The 26,349-nt window shown below is 35.7% G+C and overlaps 1 long non-coding RNA gene across 1 annotated transcript; it reads left to right on the forward strand.

Moving 5' to 3' along the window:
- The first annotated feature begins 2,713 nt into the window (after nt 1-2,713).
- On the forward strand, nt 2,714-26,349 carry LOC134430079 (uncharacterized). Its single transcript, XR_010030726.1, has 4 exons — nt 2,714-2,760; nt 9,740-9,857; nt 10,163-10,263; nt 24,918-26,349. It is a non-coding gene; the product is annotated as an uncharacterized LOC134430079 (long non-coding RNA).

Consider the following 26,349-nt stretch of genomic DNA (forward strand, 5'->3'; position numbering starts at 1 on the left):
CTTTTGGCCAGAGGACCTGAAGACCCTTTGACCCAGGCTGCCCACTTTGGACTGCCTCAAGTTTGACCTCGCTTTGATGATGGCTGTACGTTTTGTGGACTAATCTGAGTACAGCAGTCTATGATGCTGTATGCTTGTGCGTATGAGCACTCATGCACATGCACATCTGTTAAAGAGCCTATATGCAGGTGGATATAATGCAGAGGAAGGGCAATGTACCTTACATGGTGATCTAATATGACTTGTTACATTTAGATCACTTTTGAAAGCCAAAACGAAACAATCAGGTTATTGTATGGAAATGTCAATGAGCTACTCTGCCTGTGGCTAGTTTGCTAGCATTTTTTCATTATGGAGTCATAACTGCCAGCATACATGAAACCATAGATGTAACTTTTGATTATTCAAATTGTTCCAAAGATAAAGACGCTGATACATAGAGCCAACACTTAGGCTTATATTTATAACTCTAATAAGAAGAATGTCAGTCTCATAGCTCACAATTTAATACTTAATACTAACATCTTAATGTACCATCAATCTGAACCCAAACCAAACTTCTTGAAATAGACAAGACCTCATGATACATGCTCCCCACATGTTTCTTCTCTCTTTTAACAAAAGAAAAAAGAAAACTGATCAAGAAAAGTCACAATTAAAAAAAATAAAATATGCATTATTCTTGGAAAGAATGTCTCATTTTCTTCCTTCCTTTTGGCAGTTTTCTAGGCTGCTGTAGATTGAAGAAAATAGGAATAAGCATCTTTCGACCACAAACAGATGTGCTCGATAAAGAAAATGTCAGCAAAAATACTAAAGCAATGTGTCACAGCAGCTTTCTGACAGATAGAGGGAAAAGGTAAAAAATGTTCTATCATGTCCGACAAGGTGTTCTTTTTGAGATTTAAAGATCACTGTGCAACTTTAAACATGTTTGTCACTTTGGCTCTGACTGGAGCTATCTGGAGCTTCACAAGAACTTTATCAGCTCAGCATAGGGGGGAAGAAAGAAGCCCATTCCCATTTATCTCAGCCAGGTTCCCTTCAAAGCCAACAAATAAATTACAGTGTACATTTGATACAAATTGATTTCTTAACTCAAATAACAATGTTGTCCTCCCAGTCAGGCCATGTGTCACTCATTCGCGAGCCTGAGTGAAAGGCTCAATCTGTCTGCGTGACAGAAATAGGCCTGACGCATCTCACCGAGGAATGCTAATAACCCCGGCCTGGCCCGGGCCTTTGTGGGCAAGCCGCGATAAGGAAAATCAGCCCGTCCTGTCAAACACCGCGAAGGCCTGATCGCTGTTTGTTCCAACAAGCTGCATGGGCCTCGGAGCCGCCATCCTATTTCATGTAGTAAATGAGAGGAAAATAAGATCCGGCTACCACGGTTAAGATGCCGGTGACTGTGATGAAGCCGAAGTGAAAGGAAACCCCATTGAATATCTTGAACTGATCTTATCAGCTGCTGGAGAAATGAGATATTGGCAGGGGCTGTTGAGTTTCTCACAGCTGAGCAGGTTAATAAGGTTGGGAGGCAGGCCACAGGCTAATTGGATTTGCCTTGGTTTGATAAACAGTGGCAGGCCCACTGCCAGAAAAACATACACAATGTGGCTTTTCCTCTTTGTTTGTCTTTAAGACATACAGAGGGGGGAAAAAAAATCCCTGAAAAAAGAAGCTGCTTTTTTTTCCCCTTTTTTTGAAGCTAAAGGTGTCTTCCTGAATTCCCAGATGAAGAGGCGAACAAAGTCAAACTGTGAAACAGTAGTTGTTGGGTGTTCTGATTTTAATCAAACACCATTTAACCCGCCTGACCTCACAAAGTCAGCTCACATCAAAATAGCACAACTGTAAGGGCTAACTAGAAGCAGAAGGAAATAACAACCTATTGAAGCTTTCCAAAAGCTTAAAATATTCAAAAGGAAACAATTTTGCAGCCTCATCTCCGGGCAGATGCAGCCCAGGCAAGACAGACAGCCCGCGCAGCCGCCTCCCTGCTGCACCCAGTGCGGGCACCCAGGTTGTGCCCATGGCCGATGAGCAAGGCACCGGCACCCCTTCAGACCTCTCTAAAGTTTGATCCCATGGCCCTCCAGCTCTTGCCATAACCCTGCTTCTTTTCCATGCTGTTACTTGGCAGGATATGGCCTGGAATTTGAAAGAAGTTGAGGATCTTTTTGATTAAACACTGCCAAACTGTGCCCTGCAGGGCAGGCAGAAGGCTGCTCCATTACCCCTGTGTTGCTGCGCAGGTTGCTGTGAGCTTCTGCCCACACTGCCCAGTAAAACCTGCCAAAATGCTAAGGCCTTTGCATGACCTTGGAAATGTGATGCTTTGAAAAATGTTTAGCTGTTGAAGCTGCTATTGAATGCCTCTGATAAAATCCTCTCACTAGTTTTTGTTTCACAAGGTTTGGTTTGTATTTTCTCTACTGACTCTTCTAAATCTTGGGTCCATTTTCTCTTTGGACTGGCATTGGCAGGGCCAGTGAAAGGAGAAGTAACCAAATGAGGGTGGTGCTTCCTTTTTCACTGCAGACACAAATATAGCACCAGGGCAAGGCAGGAATTACTTAGTGCAACAGAGGAGCATGCATACTTTAAATATGAGTGTGAGAACATGAATACATTTTCAGTGTGTACAATGCTCCATATTGTGGCATCTGAACATCTGGCATCTGTGACTTTATCTATAAAAGTTATCAATGGAATCAATAACCAATGAGAAATGTATGCCATCCCAATGGAGAGCTTGTAAGTATCTTAATTTTTTTCATTTATGTAGTTTCTGGTCCCTTAAGGAAATATGTTTGCATGCCATCAGGTTCAGTGAGTTGGACAAGATGAGGAACTAGAAGAAAACATGTCTAAGCTTATTCTGCATTTTATTTTTCTCCATTCAGAATGGGAACTTCTTTGTAAGTTTTTAAAAGAGATTAATTTCTCTGAGAAAATATTGTTTCTCAATTATGTGAGAAATACAAGTAATGTTTGAAGTCTTGGTTTAAATATGACCACAACAAAGAGTTTCCACTCTATTCATCTCCATTCTTTAGAAAAATATTTGTATTTATGACTTTATTATTTACTCTACTTTGTATTTCACTGCTTTAAAACATACTTTAAATTAACATAACATATTTTGTCAGACTTTTTCAGAATACTATGTCAAAATTAATGGTATTGTACATTTTGCTTTTTTTGATTGAGCAGATATTTCCTGAACAACTCTTTCATGCTTAAAATTTACAAGTTTCTGAAAGTAAAGCATACAATTTTCAACAAATATTGCCTGTGCAGGCAGCTTAAAATTTTAGCAGGTTCAAAAGTATCCCTTTTTGGGGTGGTTTAGATTCCCCTAGGCTGACTACTCCTCCTTGTCCTTTGGGTTTTCCTTACGCATTTGCCAAATAGAATCAGAATATAACTTGCCCAAAAAAGGAGATACACTTGTTTAGAAATAATATTTAACTTTCTAGAAAACAATACCAGTCCTCACCTGAGATGTGCGATGCTGAGGAATGTAAAAAAACTACCCCTTCCATCTGCTAGCTGAACTCTGCCTTACTGAAGATGAAATTCCCTTTCATTCTCTGGTCCAAAGCATATCTAATTTGTAGGAAGTGAATTGGTTTGAACAGAACAGAAAGTAGATTTTTTTTTCCCCCTCACAAAATGCAGCTAAAGACTGGTCTTCCACCTGCTTACCACATGTTGTAACTGTGGGACTAGCAACTTCTCTAGAGCAGAGAAGGTCCAGGCAGTTCAGAACTTACCACGTCCTTTGGCTCTGGAAGAAAACATAAGAGAGAGGGAATGACTTGCCAGCAGAAGAGTTTCTCAGATCAAGAAAATCAAAGAGGTTTTCTTTATTTTTTTTCTTTGAGTTTTAGGCCTGGAAACATTTAAGAGAAATTTTGTTTCATGGTAAATAAGAACAAAACCTGTAAATAGTATAGTAACTGAAAAAATGAAACAAAAGCCAATCCCTGTATCATGACGGAAATGAAACCATTCAAGGAAAATAAAGAAAAGAAAATAATTTGATCTAAACATTGCTTAAATTAAGATTCAGGTTTGTTTTTAAAGAAAGAAAACTCTTTCCTCACTTTGAGTATGTTTCTGGACACCATCCCATGATACAAAATTGTCTTTGTACTTGCAATGACTTATGCATAATAGTTTCTTCCTTTCACATTTTGAGTGTTTTATTATTTTTGGATGCACATCAATGCAGCATGTGGCACATGTATAAGGCAGACTGGGGTAATGGAAGTATATTTTCTGCAGTATAAATACTGGCTAGAACTAAGCTGACAAAACCTCTTGTCCAAAATCCAGGTTCACTGCTGTTGAAATTAATGAAATTTGCACCTCTCAATAAAAGTAGGATCAATCTTCAATGGTTTTCCAGCCTTACATAAAGCTTGGAATAATGCTCCTATATTTGCTGTAAATTATATTTGGAATCATTAATTAGTCATTTTCCTGATATACCAAAATATCAATGAACAGATGAATATGAAATAATATCTTTCTAAAATCATGAAATACAGCAAATGAACTACATTTCAGCTACTGATTTTAAAATTGCATCAAGCCCAAGTACTTAACACAGTACTGATCTTATTAGCTCACTATATTTCAAGAATTATTTAAATAACTAGCAACTAATGTTTTCTATTAAGACTCAAAATTTATCATCAGTTTCTCTTTTATTCAATTTTAATTTTTAAAAAAATAGGCAATACATAAATCAAAGCTAATAATAGCAGTTCCAAAGACATCTCATAAAGACTAGCATGTGCTTTTACCTTTAATCTCAGTGAGAAGCCCCTTGCCTTTAATGGAAGTATTCACAGAATATAAAATTGAGCAGATGATCATATCTTTAAAAGATGAGGGCCTAAAGAAGCACCTGGTGATTAGTACAGAGTGCTACAATATGAACAGACCTCATAATGGGGTACTAAGGTTTTCTTGGAATCATTATACTACTATTTTTGGAAGGAAACAGATGAATCCAGAACTCAGAAAAAGCAACTGCCTCAAAGCACAAGCAAGGTATTAATAATTAGGAAGTTCTGTGGAACAATCTGACTGAAGAACATTTTCTCCTCAATACGTGGCAAAGTTTCTATGACATTTACTAAATTTCATATTGGGAAGACAAAGAAATGGAGATACAGAATAGATTCTGAAAATGTTCCTCTTCAGGAATGACCATTACTATAGTGTCCGTTCGGTATTTTCATGGCTAATGATATGATGAGGCAACTCTGCCTCTCCGCAAAGCTCAAGTCACTCCACATACTTGGTTATGTTCCTAATAATTTACTTTTAAATCAAATAATAGATTGAATGAAGCTTTACCATCAAACTTGTTTCTTATAAGGTATACTACTGTATTTGTAATGAAGAAGTGAAGAAAAAAGAGGAAAAAACCATAGAGAATGTGATGATTAACACAAATATAATAGTGTTTATTACCACAAATATGTATAAATACATTGTAGATGTAACTTGCCATCCTAACTCTTTTTTGTTCATCCAAATTATGAATAGGTAAGAGAGAGTTGATAGATTCCAGCCCCTAATTTACAGATTTACAGCCAGACATATATATACATACATACAAACATATATACAAACATATATACACACACATTGCATCAGTATTCCATATAAATTTGAAACTGTAACAATGGGTTTTAATTTGCTTACTTAAATTATTTGTAATTTAGGTCAAAGAAAGGAAATAACATGATTCTGAGAATTTGTTTTGCTTTCTCAAGTTAAGATACTATACAGGCTTAGCATGAGGAGCAAATATTGTTCGAAATTCAGATTTCCAAATAATGTTATAAACATAGGTAAAACAACCCAACATTTAAAAGCATTGCAGTCTTGGAAAATATGTTCTTCAGATTTCAGTATCAAGGCATTAAAATTATGTTATTTTGATTTACACATCAATTAAAAAAATGCTGACTCACACATACTCCTTTTTCCACAGTCACATCACTTCATTTTCTTATACTATTTTGTGATTAAATAATGTAACTAAAGTTTCTACTTCCCACTGGTTGCCAAGAGATAAATCTCCTTCCTACAGTGTAATCCTCTGCTATTCCAGCTCCAAGTGTTTCAAAGACTGTTCCTGCTTCAGAAATTACAACTGCACAGTAGTGGTGGGTCTGTGTCACAAAGACTTGGTGCTCAGACCCCACTGCCTACCCAAACACATACCAGAGGCTTTAGTTCAGACTTGGCTAGACTGATCCTGTGTAGTGACCACTGGGTGAGGTATATGAGGTATACTGTCTTGGGCCCTAGGTTTCACTGTAATTTTACCTAACAGGAATATATAATTTATAACTCCGTAGTCAAAATAAATGAATAAGTAGCTATCAAATCGACATCTACATTATAAGTGTCCATTACTGAACAGCAGGTTTAGTATGAGTGGATCTGTAGAGTAGAGTAGCTGGTGCTAAGGACATGATGTCCACACATTTTGGGGTAAGAGGTTTTTTTAACTTTGTGATTAAAGGACTTCAGGTACATTTCCTGATACTGCAGCAAACATCTTCCAGCTGCTCTTTGAGACACTTTTTTTCCGAACCCCAGGTCAATAAGGGGGGAAAATCAGGAGACTGACATCACAAGCTCCTTCCTGCTCTGAAATAAAATGCTAATGCAGACACACTCTTTCTTTCTATACTGTATTCAATTATTTTATTCTTTTGATAGCATTGCCATATGTTATGTCAGAAGGATTTTCATCATCAGGGTCTAACTTTTAGCACTGACTGTTTTAATGAAAACTTTGGCAAGCATCTTTGTGCCAGACCATTATTTCCCCTTCCAGGACAGTCTGGTTTACCTGTTGGCAAGCTGATTGCTCATTTTAGGATTTAGTTATCATCCCTATCATCTTAATGAGAAGCTTTGTATTTAGTCCTACATCAGATTTTCTCTATTATACTTGATTAATAATTTTTTTCCAGGAGAGTATCTGAGCTTTCCTTACATGTCATTTTTATGAGATCTGTAATATTTTTCTAGCGTAGAAAGACATTTATTCAATCAGTGAAAGAAAAATTAGTTTGGAACAATCTACTTTCTCTAAATATGTATTTCTTTTTCTCCCATTTTTGACTTACCTCCATATATGATTATACTTTTCTTTAAACTGTGTTCTGATATTTTCTGCATTACTTAGATCTGGCTGATAAGTCAATTGGCTTCTTCTCTTAGTCTAAAATTAAGATATTTCTATACTTAGATATAGAAATATTCTTTAATTTTTTGCTTGTCAATAAACTTGCATCATAATAGGAGAGATTTCAACTGGATATAAGTATAGCAAAATAGGGGAACAGGGGGGATTTCAGCCTTGGAGACACAGCTGGATGCAGTTCTGACCAACTTGAGCAATGAGATCTGATCTCATTGCCTACTCTTCTGACCCTCCTGCTGAGCAGGAAGTTGGACTACATTACCTCTTGAATTATTTTGTGGTTCTATGGTCATGCAAATGCATATTTAAAGTATGTTCACAGGATCTATTCCAAGGACACTCTAGAGACAATAGACAGTTCCAGGACTGCAAGTATTGCCATAAAACTACAGATGTCTTATTATATAGACAGATTCCATGTCCTAAGTGAAAAAATCTCAACATTCTAGACATTTATTTCCACACACTTTCCCAGCGACAGTTTGACATACTCCATCAAAAATCATTATGCTACTTATCATCAACATTTTCCTGTCTGTTGTTCTCATCTATGCTAACGTTATTTCTTCTGACCATCAATCTATCCTTTATTGGCCAATAACAACAGAGGCATCATAATGTATTGCTTATTCAAAACAATTCTGAACTTTTATTACATTTTCAAAGACCACCTTACATACAATTTTTTTGAGAATCATCTAAAAGTTGTCACAACCATCCTTGATCTGTCTACAGTGATGTTTACTCATCAATCATAAGATATTGCTTGCTTTCTTCAGGATTCCTCTCACAGATGCAAACCTCTGCCTCTGGCACACAGCATAGAACTCTATTCTGCATTTTTTGAACCAATGAACTATTGCTTGTGTTTAACAAGGGGACAAACATTTCTTTTCAGTGGTACATATCTGCAGCCCTTTCTGAGATTTACTGCTTTCTGTGTCCCAACCATTCTATTCTTATTTCTACCTCCCAGTCTTATGGACTGAGCTAATTATAGTAATTCTATTTAGTTGCTTTTCTTGAACTTTTACTGACATACTTGCAAGAGGTAATGGAAAACAGCAGAGTCAGGCAGCATTTCAGTAATAACTATATTAATCTGCTTATTAATAAAATCAAATCTGTTTTCCAAAGAATTCTGGCCCTATCAAAAAGGATATCAGTTGACTAAACAGGCCATTTTTGCTATTATAATATTAATACAAACTCTTATTGCATATTCTAGTCTGAGGTAAAGTCACTATTTCCAGAAAGATCTGAAAGCTTCTTTTGTCTGCATACATCAATAAAATAATGCTAATTGATACAGGCAGAAGATTCAAATTATAGTTTCAAATGAAGTGCAGTAATATATGTAAATTGGAATAAGGAATGAGAAAAACACATCAAGTAAATTAGGTGGTACTCAAACACAAATATTGCAAATTAAATGACAGAAATAGTGGAATTAAGTGAAAATTAGAAAATGAATTCTTTCTTCAGCCAGATATTTCTCACACAATTTTCAACACTCTACCTCCAATTTTACATGATATGATCAAAACAACCAGATTGCTAATCATATTTCAATCCAGACATTTCATTTAGGGTGATATAATATCTGCTCCATTAGTTTTCCTTCACAGGCTTTAGACATTCAACCATTCTGCCATACTTCAAGAAATAAAAAGATCTGAGGTTAAAAACCTTCCAGAAATATTTTTAAGTTTGCTTTGGGTAGATTTAACTCATGTTCAAAATATTAAAACTGAATATTCACTAGGTGACACACAAATATACCTCAGGATGTATGGGGGTTTATTTTCAATTACAGAAAAAAACCATTCAGTTGTTCCAGAAATTCCTTCATACTCCCTGGCTGTGAACCTTCAACTGGTCCAAATCATTCTAGATAATTCATAATCCTAATGTTGGAGGTATAGGGGTTCACAGATTTGGTGTAGGGGTTCATAGTCAAACCTGATAATGAAGAAAAAATTAATTCTGTGTTCCTTCTCATTAACTTCTGTTCATTTTGGAGAAAAAACCTCAAATTCTAACGTAAAATATTCCCCATTTTCATGCTGCATGCGTCAAGTATTGTAACACATTGCCACAATGCTAGGTGAGCACAGTTCAAGACACAAGGTCAAATATGCATATGGAATGTGCCTTTCAGAATTATACCATATAAATTGCATTAAGTTTCTGTTTGATTCTGAGTCTGGGCTGATATTTGAGATGTTGCATTGAAACAGAAACACAATTTGAAAGTGAATTTCCTGATGTTTTTTTCTATTACTCACTTGTTGAGTCAATCTTGGGGCAAATTTTGAGATGTGCAAACTACATTTTTTTGAGAAAACAAAGTCAGAAGCTTCAATCCAAAATCTCTCCAAACACTTTACATGGCATTTGATGTATGCTATTAAATTCAGAATCAATGTGTGGATGGCCATTCCTGGAGATCCATGATGCATACTTGGAGTGTTGTTGTTCTTTTTTCAGAAAGCTGTAATCTATATGTGCAGCAGAGATTGCAGTTGTTCAACAACCCACTTGAAAACAGATATAAGGGAAATATAAGAGTCTACTGTTGCACTTCCCTTGCACCAAGTTCCTTGCTGTAAGTAGACTTGTAGCAGAAGTCCTGTTCTCAGTGAAATATTACCCTAAAATGGTTGCAATATTTCAGTGACAGCATCTTATGCATCTTGTCAAGCATTGACCTGAGATATTCCCAAGTAGCATAAAAGTATGCAAATATTTTTATAAAATGCTTAAGAAAATTTAAAGTTTGGAAATTCCTAGTAATTTACTGAATATTAAGCAAAAGGTTTCTTTGCAGTGACAGGACAACAAGACCTCTCTCTTTCACAATTTTCTGGCGGTAGTAAAATTTTGTTTTGCTTCTGCAATGTTTTCCTGCAGACCTCTTCAAAAGGCTGGGTGACAGCAGATCCAAAATTAAGTAGGTTTTTCCAGTCTCTCATACCCCTGAGGAGAAAAGAAGGACTCATGCAACTATCAAGGTACCTATATTAGCAAAAAGACAGGTCTAGAATGGTGAAGGGGACTGAAATGAGGTGTGAGATGAACATGTTAAACTAGAGAACTTGCTTCTTAGTCAACAGTCTCTGTTAATTCATTGATAACAAGTAAATATTTAGGCAATAACTTGCCCTCTCCTTTATATTGGGTGCGGAAACTGTAATACAGTGATGAGCTTCATTGCTGCCTGCATGGTCTCATCTTGCACAGCATCTGGAGTGAGCGGCAAGAGCATAGTGTGAAGTTGTGATGTGGCTTCCAGCCAGCTCTACACCAACATGCATCATGTCCCAGCACAGAAAGAGAGGCTGTGTAGTATGGTTCAAATGAAGCAAACCACCCTATTCCCCCACCTGACTCTCTGACCCTATCTTGAAACACTGAAGTTGTCACAGAGGCCTGGAAAATAAGAAAAGGGTGTTTTACTTGCCATGCCTTACTTCATGAATGCTCTAATTGTTTAATTCCAAATATAAGCGATGATATGTTTTTTTTGTATTTGCAGGCAGACAGAAATGGTTGCTTGGGAAGAGCTGAAACTGCTCTCTTTGATGCAGATTTGCTTGTCAATTTTGGCTCACCATTTCTCAAAAAGTGTGTCTGTATTTCTAGTGAATATATCTTACACTTATTCTGGTACTCTCTTCCTTTAGATATTTTCCTATTACTAATGTAACTATTAACCTCAAACTTTGCTATGGATACTTGCTTCCAAATGGCACCTGAGAAATGAGAAACATTGTTCTTGTCATGAAGGAACAAATACTTAGCCTGACATGGTAAGAAAGTCATTAAGTGTCAGCAGAAGGAAAAAAGATATTGCAGCCCCTGTATTCATTGTACAAAGACTACTAGAAAAAGAAATTTTGCTATGGAAATGTGATAAGACAATTCTGGCCAAATATACCAGTTTTCATAAAGTGAACTCCACACATATTTTATTGCTGAAGAATTTTGGCACTAATACCAGAAAAAAAAAAAAAAAAAAAAAAAGAAAAAAAAAATTGAGGAAAAAGGTATAATTCAGCCTAAAATGTTAATTTCTCAATGTGAAACTCATTTAGAATAGAATGTCCACTATATTTTTACCCCAGAAAGAAGAAACCATGAAAAATATCTACAATTTTAAAAAGGTGCAATAATGTTTATTAGAGTGTTAAGAAATATTGCTAATGGGAAATATATTGAATATTTTTGCTGTGTGTGTATGTGTGTGTGTGTGTGTGTGTGTGTGTGTGTGTGTGTGTGTGTGTGTGTGTGAGATGTGTATTCTTTAATGCACTAATGTGATCTTTATGGATAATCAGTTATCCAGTTCAACTCCCCGTGACCCAAACTAGTGGTAACCTCTGGAAAATATTCTCCAACAGTTTACACATTCATTAACTATTATCAATCAGTACAGTTTTACTTTTTAGCTACAGCTATGAAAAATGCATGAAGGCAGAGATGAACTCTGGTTTGTGGCATTTGTTGTGCAGCCCAGAAGCAGCAGCAACTCGCAACCTATCATGCATAAAAGCAGAAATAACTTTTATGAGCCCAGTCATGTAAAGCTTGAATAGTCAGATTCATGAAATTCGCTGAGATTTGGATTAAATTTAAACCATTCTATACAGTTCTACTTTTGATTAGAGCTCCGTGTGCAGTGAAAAAGCTCCCATTTGAATGGAACTTATATTTTTAAGAAGTTTGAATGTGCTGGAATTTAAATTGAGTTCCAAGCTTGATCTTAAATTGTGCAGTGGGTCAATTTACATTCAGTGTTAAGGGGTGGGGGGTGGGGGGGAAAGAAAGATAGCACTACTTTTTTTTTATATTTTAGCTATGGACCAAAGTTTATAAATATAAGGATCAAAACACGATAGAGTTTTACTATCTCCTTTTATGAAATTATGAAGCTTGAAGGGCCCAAATGAAGAATATAAGCTAAATAATAGAAACTCTACAATGTTCATTATTTTTCTTTTGAAGAAACAATAATAAAATGCCCTTTCCATTTCCACTTCTTTTTGCTTCACACTAAAAATCAGTTGCATTGTATTATATATATATTCCAGCCATTTACCTTTTCACTTTTTACCTGTGGTTCATAAAATATAGCGTAGGTGTAGCAATGATGGGGGGAAAAAAAAGCATTTTGTAGATCAATTTGCATCACAAACTAGTAGCATTTCATGTTTTGTATGTTTAAATTCTATATGAGTATCAGTCACTGTGGTTTTCACATATTTTCCGTAGATGCAGAAAAAATCACTGAGGCTTAGAATTTATTTCAATATCTAAATAAATTCTCAGCTCATCGTTCAGATGACTTCTGGACTGCAAATAAAGTCATACAATGCATGAAGAGATTAAATCACACATCTGGACTCCTGCAATGTATAAATATAAATACATACATACACACACAAGCACCCCCCAATACATACAGCTAAGGTTTAAATCCAAATACTTTGATCTGAGCCTCTCCTTTGGCTGTGCTTCAGACTAGACTAGAATAGCTTGGCTTGTCTTCCCCAGATCTGCAAGCTTAAATCTCTAATTTGTAGGAAGACAAAAACAGACATTCTCATAAATCTATTTAAAGAATAAATGTCTGGCAAGGTTCTACAATTTGAAGCCAAACCCGTGCAAAATAGATAGCACAATTTTAATTTTACAGCCTAGGCTTACGGTTTAGAAGTCCACTTGGCATAACAGAAATTGGCTTTTTGCAGGATCAGGTCCCAGCTGTGAAACACAAATCCTAAAAAGATGTTGTCAAGTGTTTAATTTTAAAGTCTACAATTTCTTTCTCAGTATTAGGTTATATGTTTTCTATTTTTTATGTCAAAACCTACTAAGAAATTATATTTTTTATTGTTACTGTTATTGTTATTATTGTCTAAAAATGCAGTCTTTTAAAAGAACATTACTGTTAACTTTTTAAAACTCAGTGTTTCAAAAGACAGGATTAGACCTTTTAATATTTTTATGATTACTCATTTGTTAGAATACATCATTAGGTATGATTTGATTGACCTGGAGGGAACGCAGAAATTCAAAACTTATGGAATTCTGAAAATTCTAAAAAGCCCCACAAACACTTATTTGCAAACTTTTCAATTAATATTCTACTTTTCAGGAATATGAACTTTTAAAAATTCTAATATATTAAATATGAACATTATCTACTAATGAAATTAGACCTGTAGGAACTATGGAAGAAAATTTCGAAAGATAATTTTGATGCTAATTTTGAAAAGCTCAATTATTTTGCAAGTGCTTCTAAAGAAGGATTTCTTTTTCTTAGTGAAACTTAGATCACCCAGAGTTAGACAGCATCAAAATCCCTCTGAATTTAATAATCAGAATTTTCTTCAGAGTTACCAATAAGCAAATGCATTTGCTAGTCGTGTTTGTCTTTGTTTCCAAGTGTGCCTGAAAGCCTTATTTGTATTACTTTTCTTTTAGTACTAGGTGTTAATGGAATTACACATGATATTTTCTGCTTAGGATATTTCTCCTCAGGTTTTTTACCTAGACTTTATACCTTTACTACAAGATTCCCAAGAAAATCCTCATGAAAATATGTTGTTTGAAAATTTAAAGCACATGTAATAAGCAGTTTAACTGGTCTGCAACAGCTGGACAATATATACCTTTTCTCTACATCATGGCCTTTCTCTCAAACCAGTAGCTTGCATAAGAAGGACAATGGGGATAACTGCAATTATAGCAAAGCTGTTTACCTGCTGGTCACTTGTAGGCTTGCAGTCCTTCAGAAAGAAAACACACTTGGTTACAATCGGGCAACAAGGTCATCATATTTATGTCTACTGGCACCAAGAATGAAAATGTCTCATTAACACCAAAATACTTGAAATTTGAGAATAATCAATATGTAGATACGTTAAAATTTTACTAGTTTTTATAGAGAGCAGCATCCCTTCTATCCAAGTAGTACCTAAATACTTCACATATAATGCAATGGGATTTTGGGGAGAATTTTGACTAATTCTAAGAAATCTCATTATCTCAGAGAAACTATATGATGAATTCATAGATTCTCTTTCTGTATAAATGAATTACGGGACTTTTTAGATTCTGCAGCTTAATTTCTTCAAAAATACATTGCCAGTCTTAATGCACCCTGGAAGAAAAGGGTTTTCTAAATGCTTTTTACTTTTCCTGAAGATATAGTGAAGAAAAGTATGGCAATATTTTGTAAGTGTCAGCAGTGAATGAAAGAAATCCAGTTAACTGAGTTAATCATATCATCTGATGTGTGATTCCTGCACTTGTCAATGATGGCACATATTTTCTATTCTGATTCCTCTGAGACTATCATAATTGCATCTGCTTTCTTAGATTTTGTTTGGTTTGGTTTTTTGGGGGTTTTTGGTTTTAGGGGTTTTTTTGTTTGTTTGCGGTTTTTTTGTTTGGCTTTTTTTTTGTGCAGGAGGGTAAGTTGACCCTAGAACATTGGAACAGTGTTTTGGTCATCATTTGTACAAAACTTTGGTACGTGCAATATATACCTACAATTTCTACATTTTGTCAGTGTAGGAGCTGATGAAGAAGTTATGCAAGTGTGGACTTGGCTGGCTGAAGAAACTTGTAGGAACTCATAGTTGCACCAGGGATTACAAGCGAGATATAAGGGAGATTTAGGGTTCTATCAGTAGTAGAAATATTTGGACAGGGAATGTAAATGAAGGGAAGAACAAATCAGCATTTGCACAGGGAGTCCTAAAAATTGTGAATGTCCACAGCTGAGAAATTATAAGGATCTAGCAGGATAAAAATCTACATAAGAAGGAGAAAGGGGCACAGGCACAGATGCAGAGTGATCCGTTTATCAAAATGAGGCAAAAGATTAGCAAAATTATATCAGAAAGGAAAGGATCTTCAGTGGCATGGGATGTTCATCTACCTACCTTTCCAGCTATTAAAGCTACAGCTGGAGAAAGTTTTTACCTGGGTTCATTGTAGGCACTGGGCTCCCTCTGGCAAGCCTAGAAAAGCCCTTCCCCATATGAAGAGAGGCTGAAGTAACTCAGCTTGTTCAGCCTGGAGAAGAGCATACTGAAATGAAAAAACTCCAGACATCTCCCTGCCAGACTTCATTGATAATATTAATTTTGGACAACCAAACCATGGCTGCCCAAATTCCATTCCATAGCTTCCCTTGGCCTCTGAAAATTGAAATAAATACTTATGCAGAAGGTGTGAGACAGCACAAAGGTTGAGCCACACTCAAAAATTCTTTTTAATAGCATTTTAGTTTAATAACAAATAGCAGAAATAATAACAAAATGCAAGTTTAATATCAAGTAATAACAGCAAAAACTGCAGCAATCTTCCAATGTGATCTTAACTGGCAGCTTTGCTATCAAGACAGGATGGAGAATGTGAGACTATAATAAATTACATGAATCAAAATCTGATTGTTTTCACCAGCTAATATTTCTATGAATTAATGTTTAATCTCTTCAGTATGGATTCTCCATTGATTTATTGCATATAGGCATTAAAAAAAGTCATTCCTTTAATGGATGAAGCTAAGAAAATGTTTATTTTAAACGTACCTTATAAGGAAAAATAAAATATGCCTAGGTAGGTAGCAATAATTAAGGTTGCTTGCTAGATAACTGAGTACAAAGAAGTAAATGGGTTGAAATATTTTGGAAGCAATGCACCTCATGGACAGTCCTGTAAGCACAAAGCACAAACATCAAGAAATCATGGAGTTCCACTATGAGGATGATACACCCTAAGACTACCATTTGTGCATGGTAAAGCACAATTTACTGAGGTAGCATCAGAGACACAAAACATTCCTACAAAAATATGACTCTATCTTGTAATACTAAGAAATATTTTTGAGAACACATTAAAATAGAAGATTTTATATAGAATTACCTTACAGGTGTAGATAACATGTATCTTGAATCAGGCCATCTACAATCATAAATAGGCACATACATACTACACAGCTGCTACACATACTACACTAAGGACTGCTCCCTGCTCCTGCAATCAGGAGAGCTTACTTGTAAAGGATTTCCACAAACTGACTACAATTCTTATAAATAACTTGCTGTTAAAAAGACAAAAAATTTTAAATAAAGGAATTTTACCAAAACATTAATTGAAATAGAAAAACTCCAAGAATAAGATGTCTGACAAAGAAAATGGCTCTCCCTCCCTTCCTTCACTCATTTGAAAAATTAATTCTAAAATGTGTCCTGAATAAAAAATAACTGAATCCACAACTTTGTCTTATATGAGAAAATGGAATTGTCTTATTCAAATAGCTAACTTAGATACTGATATCACCAGTTCAAAGAAAAAATATTATATTACTTATTTAGAGAATAATACCTGTTATATGTCCTTAGACTTCATTTTGCAGGATGAAAGTGTTTTTTTACTGGTAGAAAAATTATAATCTTAATTTAGCTTTAAATAGAAAGATCACTGTAAATTGAACTACTGCCATATATGGAGTAAATGTAAGTAGTCTAGTTGATTTCAGCCCAAGGAGGATCAGAGATCATATAAGCTTTGACCAAACACTTAAAACAAGCCAGCCAGCTTAAATACTAACAAGAAGACTTCCACTAAGTTACATATAACAAAAGGCTTTTGCCAGAATAAACTAGAAACAATGCTATGCATCCTAACAACATTTTCACAGATTCACAGAATATTCTGAGTTTGTGTCTTTGTGCATTACAGTTATATCTGTAGTTTATAGTATCATCTGTGATGATAGAAGTAGGACTTTGATATGCCTTGTTCACAGTTGCTATCTTTGGAAAAGTAAAAATAGCAGAAAATGTGCAGGAGTTAATACATTCTGCCCAGAACTTATTTATTTAGAGCATTTGGCCTACAAATCTGCAGCTCTACCCTAGAGACAAGGAACAACCACAGGCCTTGGGCAAAATCTCCCTTCAGAGTGGTAGTGATGCTTAGAGGATTTCTATTAATGTTCCTCCATGTATTTGTACTGTACCATACACTTAGCACAGCATTGTGGATTGTTTGGATCATTGTTTGGATCTGATAATAGATCAGAACTGATTTCATGCAGTGAACAGTTCCCAACCCTGCCACTCTTTTGACTTGTCCCTTTAAAATTGACAACTGTTTCAGAAAACTAACTCATGAGATGTGCCTTTCTAATGAGAAACTGAAATACATGGGTTTTTTCATTCTTTTCCCTTTTCTTCCCTTTGCAAGTACCAAGAATTCATGTGAACAGCTGTTTTCTTGTCAGAAAAGGACAATAAGGAAGGAAAATCAACTTAAAAAATGTCATTTTTCTGTAAGTTGAAGTGCTTCTTGGTATTTACAGGCATAAAGGAGGCAGCTGCATTCTGTCCCAGCTTGAATTCATAAACCTAACTTGATCGCCTTCTGAAGAATTTATGAATCATGGTTAATAATCAGCTTTAGGCCCTTCTGAGGAAAGAATCACATTTTGAAGCTACAAAGGTCCACTAAATAGCCCACGGGAAATGACCCTGCATCCCATTAAATATAAAACCTTACTATTATAGGGCTCTGTGTCAAAGGGAAAACATTTCAGTCTCTTCTCCCTTCAAGTGTCAGAGAGCTCCCTCTGCCTAAATGCTTTATTAAGATTGAGGAAACATACCACATTCCTGTTACTCAGGGAAAACTGTTTTCCTCTACTTGAAAAAGTTTAGTTCCTTTTACTTTGGGGGAAAGAAAACAAACCATTTCCTTTCTTCATTCCCATATATTCATTATGGTCCACCTTTTTTTAAAGCTCTTATCTTCCTTTTATCTATTTCATATGCCTGTGGCAAACACCATAGCTGTCTTCTTTCTATTCCAGGAATTGGCTACAGTGTATTCTTTATCTTACTTAGAACAGGTTGCTATTTTCCTATTTAAATGGAAGATATGGATTGAAAGTCAGATTTGAAGGTCAGAGAAGTGGAAGTGGTTCTTAGTTTATTGCAATTTAAGTCTTTACAGGCCACTTTTTGCTTGATGGAAGGAATAATCACAAATTATCAAGAAATAAAGTGAAATTCACATTTCCTTTAATAATATATTTAAGTTTCCCAGGCATAAGTGGCCCCCCATCTAGTCTGCTGTTTCTTCAATTGCAATAATGGTATTGGCCACAACTTCTACAGAAAAAAGTAATTTAAAAGGCCTTCTTCACATTTTATTAGGGAACATACATACAAGGTATGTGCAATTGAAAAGAAGACAAATAGAACAAGTAGACCTGTGGCTGTTGATACCCATTGTGTGATTTAAGAAGTAATAGCAAAAAAATTATGATAGATAAGGATATCTTGTCTTTCTCCACTTATGAAGGGAAGAGTTTAACCAAATTATATTCTGATACAACCATTCTTACTTAAGTCAACTTCCTGTAGCCTATAAGACCTTTGTTGTAAAATTTCTTGGCATAACTGATGGCTGTTCAGAAATTCCTTAGGCTTTATATATTTGACACAACATAAATAGCAGCCAAGAAGTTATAATAATTATAAAAGCCAGTAGTGCTAGCAAGTCACCACTACCCACAAAAGACATAAATTCTGATATCAATGAAAAAAAAAGTTACCTTCAATTACTTGAGGTATAAAAAAGAATCTTCATTGTGAGGAAAGGCAAATTGAATGAAAAAAAGAGGAATTCCAATATTACAGAGTATGGAAAAGAATATAATTGCATTCTGATTCCTTAATCTGAAAAATCTAAAAGAAGAAAGGTGTCTGGAAAGTAATCAGTGTGTGAGAGTCTTCAACAAATTTGACATGATCTTACAGTATTTTAGCTACAAAAAACAGCAAAAACAAATTTCAGTTGCCCACACAAAGATTTCATTTCTGAATGAAGAGAAGTATCTTTTTATAGCGCTTTGCAGCCTTACTTGAAATAATGCCTGCATTTTTGGAAATTGTATGAAAAATGATAAAAATTTCCATTAACTTTAGTTATTATGGTGTATTAATTACAAAAATATGGAACAAAAACAACTGTTCAAAGTTGGGCAAAAGCTAAGTCAATGCAGGTAACTGTTACCTGATCATTAAATGATCTAAAACCTCTACAAACTAAAACCTTATCTCCAGGCAGGCTAAGACAAGCTCACGTCCTGAGGTCTGAAAGAAGCCTGGGGCTTCTTACAGGGAGTAACAACTCTGAATTTATGGGGCTAAAAGGCTACACTGAGTAGTAAAGAGGGAGCTGTTTATGAGCATTGAGCACAAGAGTTCGCAATAGATACTGAGCAACAGGGCAAACACTACTTGCATCTCTTGGAGCACTCGGTAAGTCACAATATGAAAAATACACTTGGGAGAAGAGAAAAAGTATGGGATAGAAGCTGGAGTCTGTCCAGCTCCTTCTGGAGCTGGACAATTTCTTGGAGACAAATCTGGTTTGAGACAAGCAGCACAAAAACTGAATAAACTCACACGCTTCTAAACCATGTCTCCACCAAAAGTTCCTAGCTTCTTCTTCTGTTTTCTTGTTTAGGTTATTAGCCTTGCCTGTGGATTTAGCTTGTACAAAGGAAAAAGAGTGATTGGCTACTGCTCAGTAGTTACTCCAGAGAGATTTTATTTTCTCATAACACAAGGTTGTGGTCATTATTAGCCTTCTGTGTCACGTACAAAATGGTTGAATCCTACCTCATTGTCTCTTATGCCCTTCCTGTGCTGAGGACAACCTCACAAATATGTCATGTACTCTGCAGGACAGGGCAATGCAGAAGTGTCATTAAAACTTTATGAAAAAAGATACTATGACTTCATGTGCAAAACTCTGCTTTCCTGGTGCCATATGTATTCCATTATAAGCTATTAATGACATAGCTAACTATTGCACAACACATACTTAAATGTACAGTACAGAATCTATGCATAACTTTAAAACAGAAATAGAAATAAAGTTCATTTTATAACTAGTGTTTAGCTTCTTTAATTAAAGGCAAGCTGTTCTTCAGTTTCTGTGTCCATACTGTTATATTTGGCCCAAGGAGGATGCACTAGTGTGCAGAACAGGCATCCCAGGAGTCTGATAAAATATGCACTTGTTTGTTCAGTTCCTGGGCTGCTGATTCACTGGCTTTGGAAACTCTTTCTGACAGAAAGCATCTTACTAAATATATTTAAATTATCTTGTGGATACAGATGTATCCAACAACAGCAGAAAAATAAAGCCATATAATGAGAATTGGTCATATCACTTGAATATGAATATTTAGTTGTTATTCAGGGTTTTACATCTCTAGACCTCATGGTGCTTTATGACAGTGGAAACTGAATCACAAAATGATTACACAGTTGTACAACATCAATGTCTTCAAGACTTGATAAAGTTTTTGGGGCAAGCACAAGGTTTTACCTTCTGCTATAAGGACCCAAGAAGACAAAAAGTGTCACAAAAATGTCTGTGATTGTTTCTCTGATAAAGAAAAATGAAACAGAAAGGATATTTTATTTCATTCAGGAGTATACCTGAAAGTGCTGGTCACATTACCTTTGGTTGATAATACTTGCGCAGATTTCTTCTTCCTATATTTTTTAAGTTCAACAAGCATAAAAGCTTTAGGAAGAAAACTGGAAAAGAAAGCTCTTAACTATCAAGATCATTAAGTATTCTTTTAAGTTTATCTGTAGTGAAAGCATTTTTAAGACTCATGGATCCTTTTCTACATCAAGATAAGTTTTTCAAACATTTTTGTGTATAAAATCATAATATTTTATGATTTATTCCCAAACACTTTGAAGCAAAAAGAAGGACCCTCAATATTTCCACAGGTGAGGAATAGGGAAAAATTTTTCTTCCATCTGTAAAAGTAGCTCCTTAACATAGAGCTTATTTGCTTAGACAAAAACCTGAATTCAATGCTAAGAAAAAACTGAAGCTACTGAAAAGAAAAAAGTATTTTCTATGTAAAAAGTTATTTATAGATCTCACCTGGGATTAGCCAATAATTTCTTTCATATGTGAATCAAATGCAAGAAGAACAGAAAGTAATTAAAATATGATATATCATATCAAAAGACAGACGTTTAGAAGCACATCTGCAGCCTGCCTATGGGAAAGACACAGAGAAAACTGACACAAAATATGCCTGTAAATGTGAACTGAGCAAGTAGCCACAGGTTACTAGTTCAAAACATAACTTATATTTGACATCTGGATTTTGTGAACTGCCTTGAAAAATAAAAGAAAATAAAAATATGTAGTGGTATAGTCTGGAGCTACAATTCTATATCTCATACTTATTAACTTATCTTAGGTGTTACAAGAGAATGTTCATCATTGCAATCCTGAAAATGTCATTGAAGTTAATTATCCAAGTATAACTCTTCCTACAGGAGTGCATCCTGTTGAAAAATCAGCATGTTTTTAAATTAAGTGCTTTTGTATGAACAATTCTGGACATATAGAAATAATTCTTTCTGAGAGGAGAATGAACAATAAAGACTACTAGATTTCAGGCTCCTTACAGTAACTGAAATGATTAGGTCCCAGTTAGAAAAAACATTTAAAAATATGAAAAATGATGGTGATGCATCATACCACCATGGCTTGTTTGCCCTTTGACAGCTCTCACATTTCTATGCACAATGAATTCACAGCATAAGACTGGAGTGCTCTAGTCAAGAACATGGGAATCCTGTCTGCAAGTGAAAGCTACTTATACTTTAAGAGAAGTTATGTGTGAGACAGGATTCTATTTTGTCAGAAGATTAAGTAACACAATATCACACAGTGCCAAGCTATGTGAGCCCCCAGCACGGTGCCAACACAGAGATATAAATGCTTTTTTTATCAAATGCCCAGTCTTTGCTAAGATTGGCATTTGGAAACAGACCAAACAACAGGACAGCTCCAGAGTGAATACATAAATGTTCATATACAATAGGCAGAATATACACCCCCTTCATTGCACTGAACCCATGCAAAAATGAGCTCATCTATGACAATGTATCCATGCTCATTGAGAAAAGAGAGGTTTCACCATTCAGGAGATCCAAAAGATTAATTTGTTTTTTGTGAAACAAAGATCCATTCTCACAAGTTCAAAAGATATTTTTGAGCCAGAAGAAGAGCACACCTGCAGTATTTATGCTACCATTGACTGTTCTCATCTAAGCACAGAAATAATAGTCTAATTTTGACTGTACCAATTGTGAGTTTCTGCTAGGTTGATCCTTTCCGGACTCCAGGCACACACTAAACCAGTCTTTTCACTTGTCTTCTCAGTTGGACAGGGGAGAGAAAATATAATGAAAGAAAAATATAATGATTGTGGGTCAAGGTAAAAACACGGGGAGTTCCCTCACTGATTACCATCCTGGGCAAAACAGAATTAACTTAGGGAAAGTTAATTTAATTTATTGCCAATTAAATCCAAACAGAATAATGAAAAAAAAAAAGCAAAAATAAAAGCAAAAAAAAAAAAAAAAGCCATAAAATACCTTTGCTCCACTCCTCCCTTCATTCCTGGTTTCACTGCAGGGGGATGGAGAATGGGGGCTGCATCACACTCTGTTTTGGCAGCTTCTTTCTCCTCAGGGGAAAGCCTCTTCACATTCTTCCCCTGCTACAGCATGGGGTCCCTCCTATGGGAGACAAACCTTCCTGACACAATGTGGGTCACTTCCATGGGATACCTGTTCCCCCAGGAACAGACTGCTCCAGTATGGATCCCTGAGAAGTCACAAACCTTGACTTTACTCCAGTGTGGGCTCCTCCCTTCACAGGGGCAGAGGTGCCCCCAGGAGCCTGCTCCAGTGGGGCCTTCCCATCACAGCCTCCTTTGGACATCCACCCGCTCTGGCGGTCTTCTCCACAGGCTGCAGGTGGATCTCTGCCCCCCTGCAGACCTCTGTAGGCTGCAGGGGCACAGCAGCCTTATCACGGTCTGCACCAGGGTCTGCAGGGGAACCCCACCTCCTGCACAGGGACCGCCTCCTGCCCCTCCTTCTTCACTGAAGCTGGTGTCTGCGGAGATGTTTCTTTCCGACGTTCACACTCCGCTGCCCATCTGAAGCTGCTTGCTCCCTTTGCCCCTCAACCCTTCTCCAATCTATCCTCTGCCACTGTTGCTGATGGGCTCATCCTTGGCCAGAGTCAGGCTCACCTTGGAGCCAGCTGTTGTTGGTTCTGTGGGATATAGGGGAAGCTTTGAGCACCTCCTGGCTGAAGCCATTCCTGTGAGGTAGGGAACACTTGCAACATTTATAAATGACCATGAGCACGCTCATTGTATAATGATACTATTATACAAGCAAATAGTTGATAGACATTGATTTACACATTTTATTGTTTTTCTATAGCATGAAGGGTCACTTCAGTTAAGGAGAGGTATTGAAATCCTGTTGAAAGCCTTGATGGAAACAGAACTAGCACTGTTCCATTTAGCTGGGTCACGCCTACAAACTTCAGAAGGAAGTAGCCATTCTTATTGTTTCATGCAAATCCATCAATATTTATCTTTATAAAGAGAATGAAGGACACAAATAAAAGGCTGTTATTTACTGTTATTAGCATAATATTACTAAGAAAAACATGTAGTTGGACTGATCATAGTCTTTTTATTGGCACGCATTTCAGAGATATCCCAAATTATCTTTTAGTTGGTTTCCTTATTAATTCAGCTAGACAAGACACATCATTACAAGATTAAAATGGCATTATTATTGCTGAGTGAATATGAAACTTACTGGAAACAATAGTTGTTGTGACAACAATCACTGAAAAAGAAAATTAAAAACATCTAAAAGTACTACTGATAAGGCTGTAGTCAGAACTCTCTTTTTAATCTTCATTATAACAAGTTAGTATTTTTTTCTTTCATGTAGCTAAATTATATATATAATAGACTAAATTGCACCAACATTAGCACATTACTGCAGTTCAGCACTTCCTTGAGAGTAGGAAATATTTACAAATTTTCCAAATATGGTATATCATGACTCTTGGAAATGCTCATCTACATGATTCATGAAAAAGAAAGTTGTTTCCAGCAGGTAAGAACAATAAAGACAAAGAAATATTTTGCAATGCAAATAAAAGAAGATGAAAAAACAAGCACTTCCATCAGTCTGACTGTAAAATCATAAGACTGCAGAGTATGATATGCATTAAGCATAATTATATACAAATGCATACTTTGAAAACGAACATCAAAAGTGTGTTTATATTGCAGTGAAATTAAGCACATGTCCCAGTTAATATTAATAACTTCCTTGTTATATGAGTGTGTTTTCATTTTAAGAGCATTTTATTTGTAATTTTTGCCACTGAGTTTGATTCTCTGTTGCCGTTCTTAGACCAAACTACATCAGTAGACTGCTGCTGTGGGCAAAGAAGTTTCCTAGCTTGTCTGCCACTGCCACTTCCAAATGGGATATTACAGAATCTTATATGTGATCCTGTTTAAAGTCCTCTTATATGGGCTCTTCTAGCTGACAGGCACCTGTACAATTGGAGGAAGAGATGCATCAGAAAATGCAGTAAAATAAATCAGTGGTACAGTTAACATAAGTTAAAAATAGGGGAAAATGATGCAGAAATGTTGCTCTGTGATGTAGAAAGCTTGGACTTAAGTGCTAACAAATTTTTTTTCCCCCAGTGATTCCTGGACAACCAATAATCCTTGGGCTAAACCATACAAGAAATCTGCAAGGAGAAATAATTCTCTTGGTCCTGAGTCAGTCTATATGAAATTGTCATAGCACTCTTGTCAAAGCACCACTCTAGAACAAACCTCATGTCAACAGTTTTGTGTGAATAATGAGATGAAAAACTGTCTTGCAATATTCACAAAAGACAACAGCATGAAAGTAAAATAGATACTTAATAAGAAGCTAAAACGAGGTCCTGTAAAAGCAAAATCTTCACTGGAAGTTTGGGAATGATTTCGATACTCTTGTTTGATTCACAACACAAATGCATACATTTTCCAAAAGGTTAGAGGAAGAACAGAACAAAGTCAGCATATGCAAACAGCAGAGTAAGGAGGTAGATTAAAGTTAAAAAGCAATCCTTCAAATATGTGAATTTCAATCTGAATAATGACCAGAAAAGAACATGAACTTTTGTAGCTTGAATGTAAAAACAATAATGCCAGACAAAAAAACCTCTAAAATCTTCTCAGGAAAAATGAGTACTTGGATGAGATGACAACATAGATTACAATGTAGCAAAAGAACTAAATTAATATTTTGAATCTCCCTGCATCACGTACATGTTTGAAGACATTTTTTTTTTTTTTTGCTTGTTTTAAGCCAGAACTTTTTTTAATGAAGAACACAAAAGAGAATAAAAATATCACATTTAAATGTCAGGAGCACAGCTCATAGGACAACTTGACAAAATGAAGGATTTTACATCATCAAAGCCTAACACATGTTTTCAAGACCTTTGTTGAAATTCAAGGAATAAATGTCTGAATTATGGCCTTCCTACTTAAAAATGGCTTTATACCAGAGGACTAGAAGGAGACTTTGGAAACTCACTCATCAATAACCTGTACTGTGAATGAAACAAAAAAATAAGACAAAGTCTGGGGTCTCCACTGAGATTCTTAAGGAAACAAAGTAGCCATGGTATAAGAGAAGACTCTACCCTGGATAAATAAATGGCTATAAATTGGGACGCAGTGGAAATTTTTTTTTTTCATACAGAAGAGAATTGACCAGTGAAGTTCTGAATCAACTGTCATGTAAAGAAGATGAATAACTATGTGAAAAATTTTCTGATCGTGATGATTTATTTGGGATCTTAAAAAGAAGAGTTGGCTGCAGAGAGATGCAAAAGGACTACACATCCCTGAGATGCGAGGTGATAAACTGCAAGATGGGATTTTATCCAAATAAATGTGATGTGCATATGGAAAAACAAATGTAATTTTATGACAGGTTCTGTAATGATGCGTTCTAAGATGACTGTTAACAGCAGGAATGAGCTCATAGATTAAAATAAATATCTTCCCACAATGATCCTTTCAGTGTTCACTAAAAGGAAAAAACCCCAAATGTTAAGGCTTAATAGGTAAAGAATAG

The sequence above is a fragment of the Melospiza melodia genome, chromosome 1, assembly GCF_035770615.1.
Source record: "Melospiza melodia melodia isolate bMelMel2 chromosome 1, bMelMel2.pri, whole genome shotgun sequence".
NCBI lineage: Eukaryota > Metazoa > Chordata > Aves > Passeriformes > Passerellidae > Melospiza > Melospiza melodia.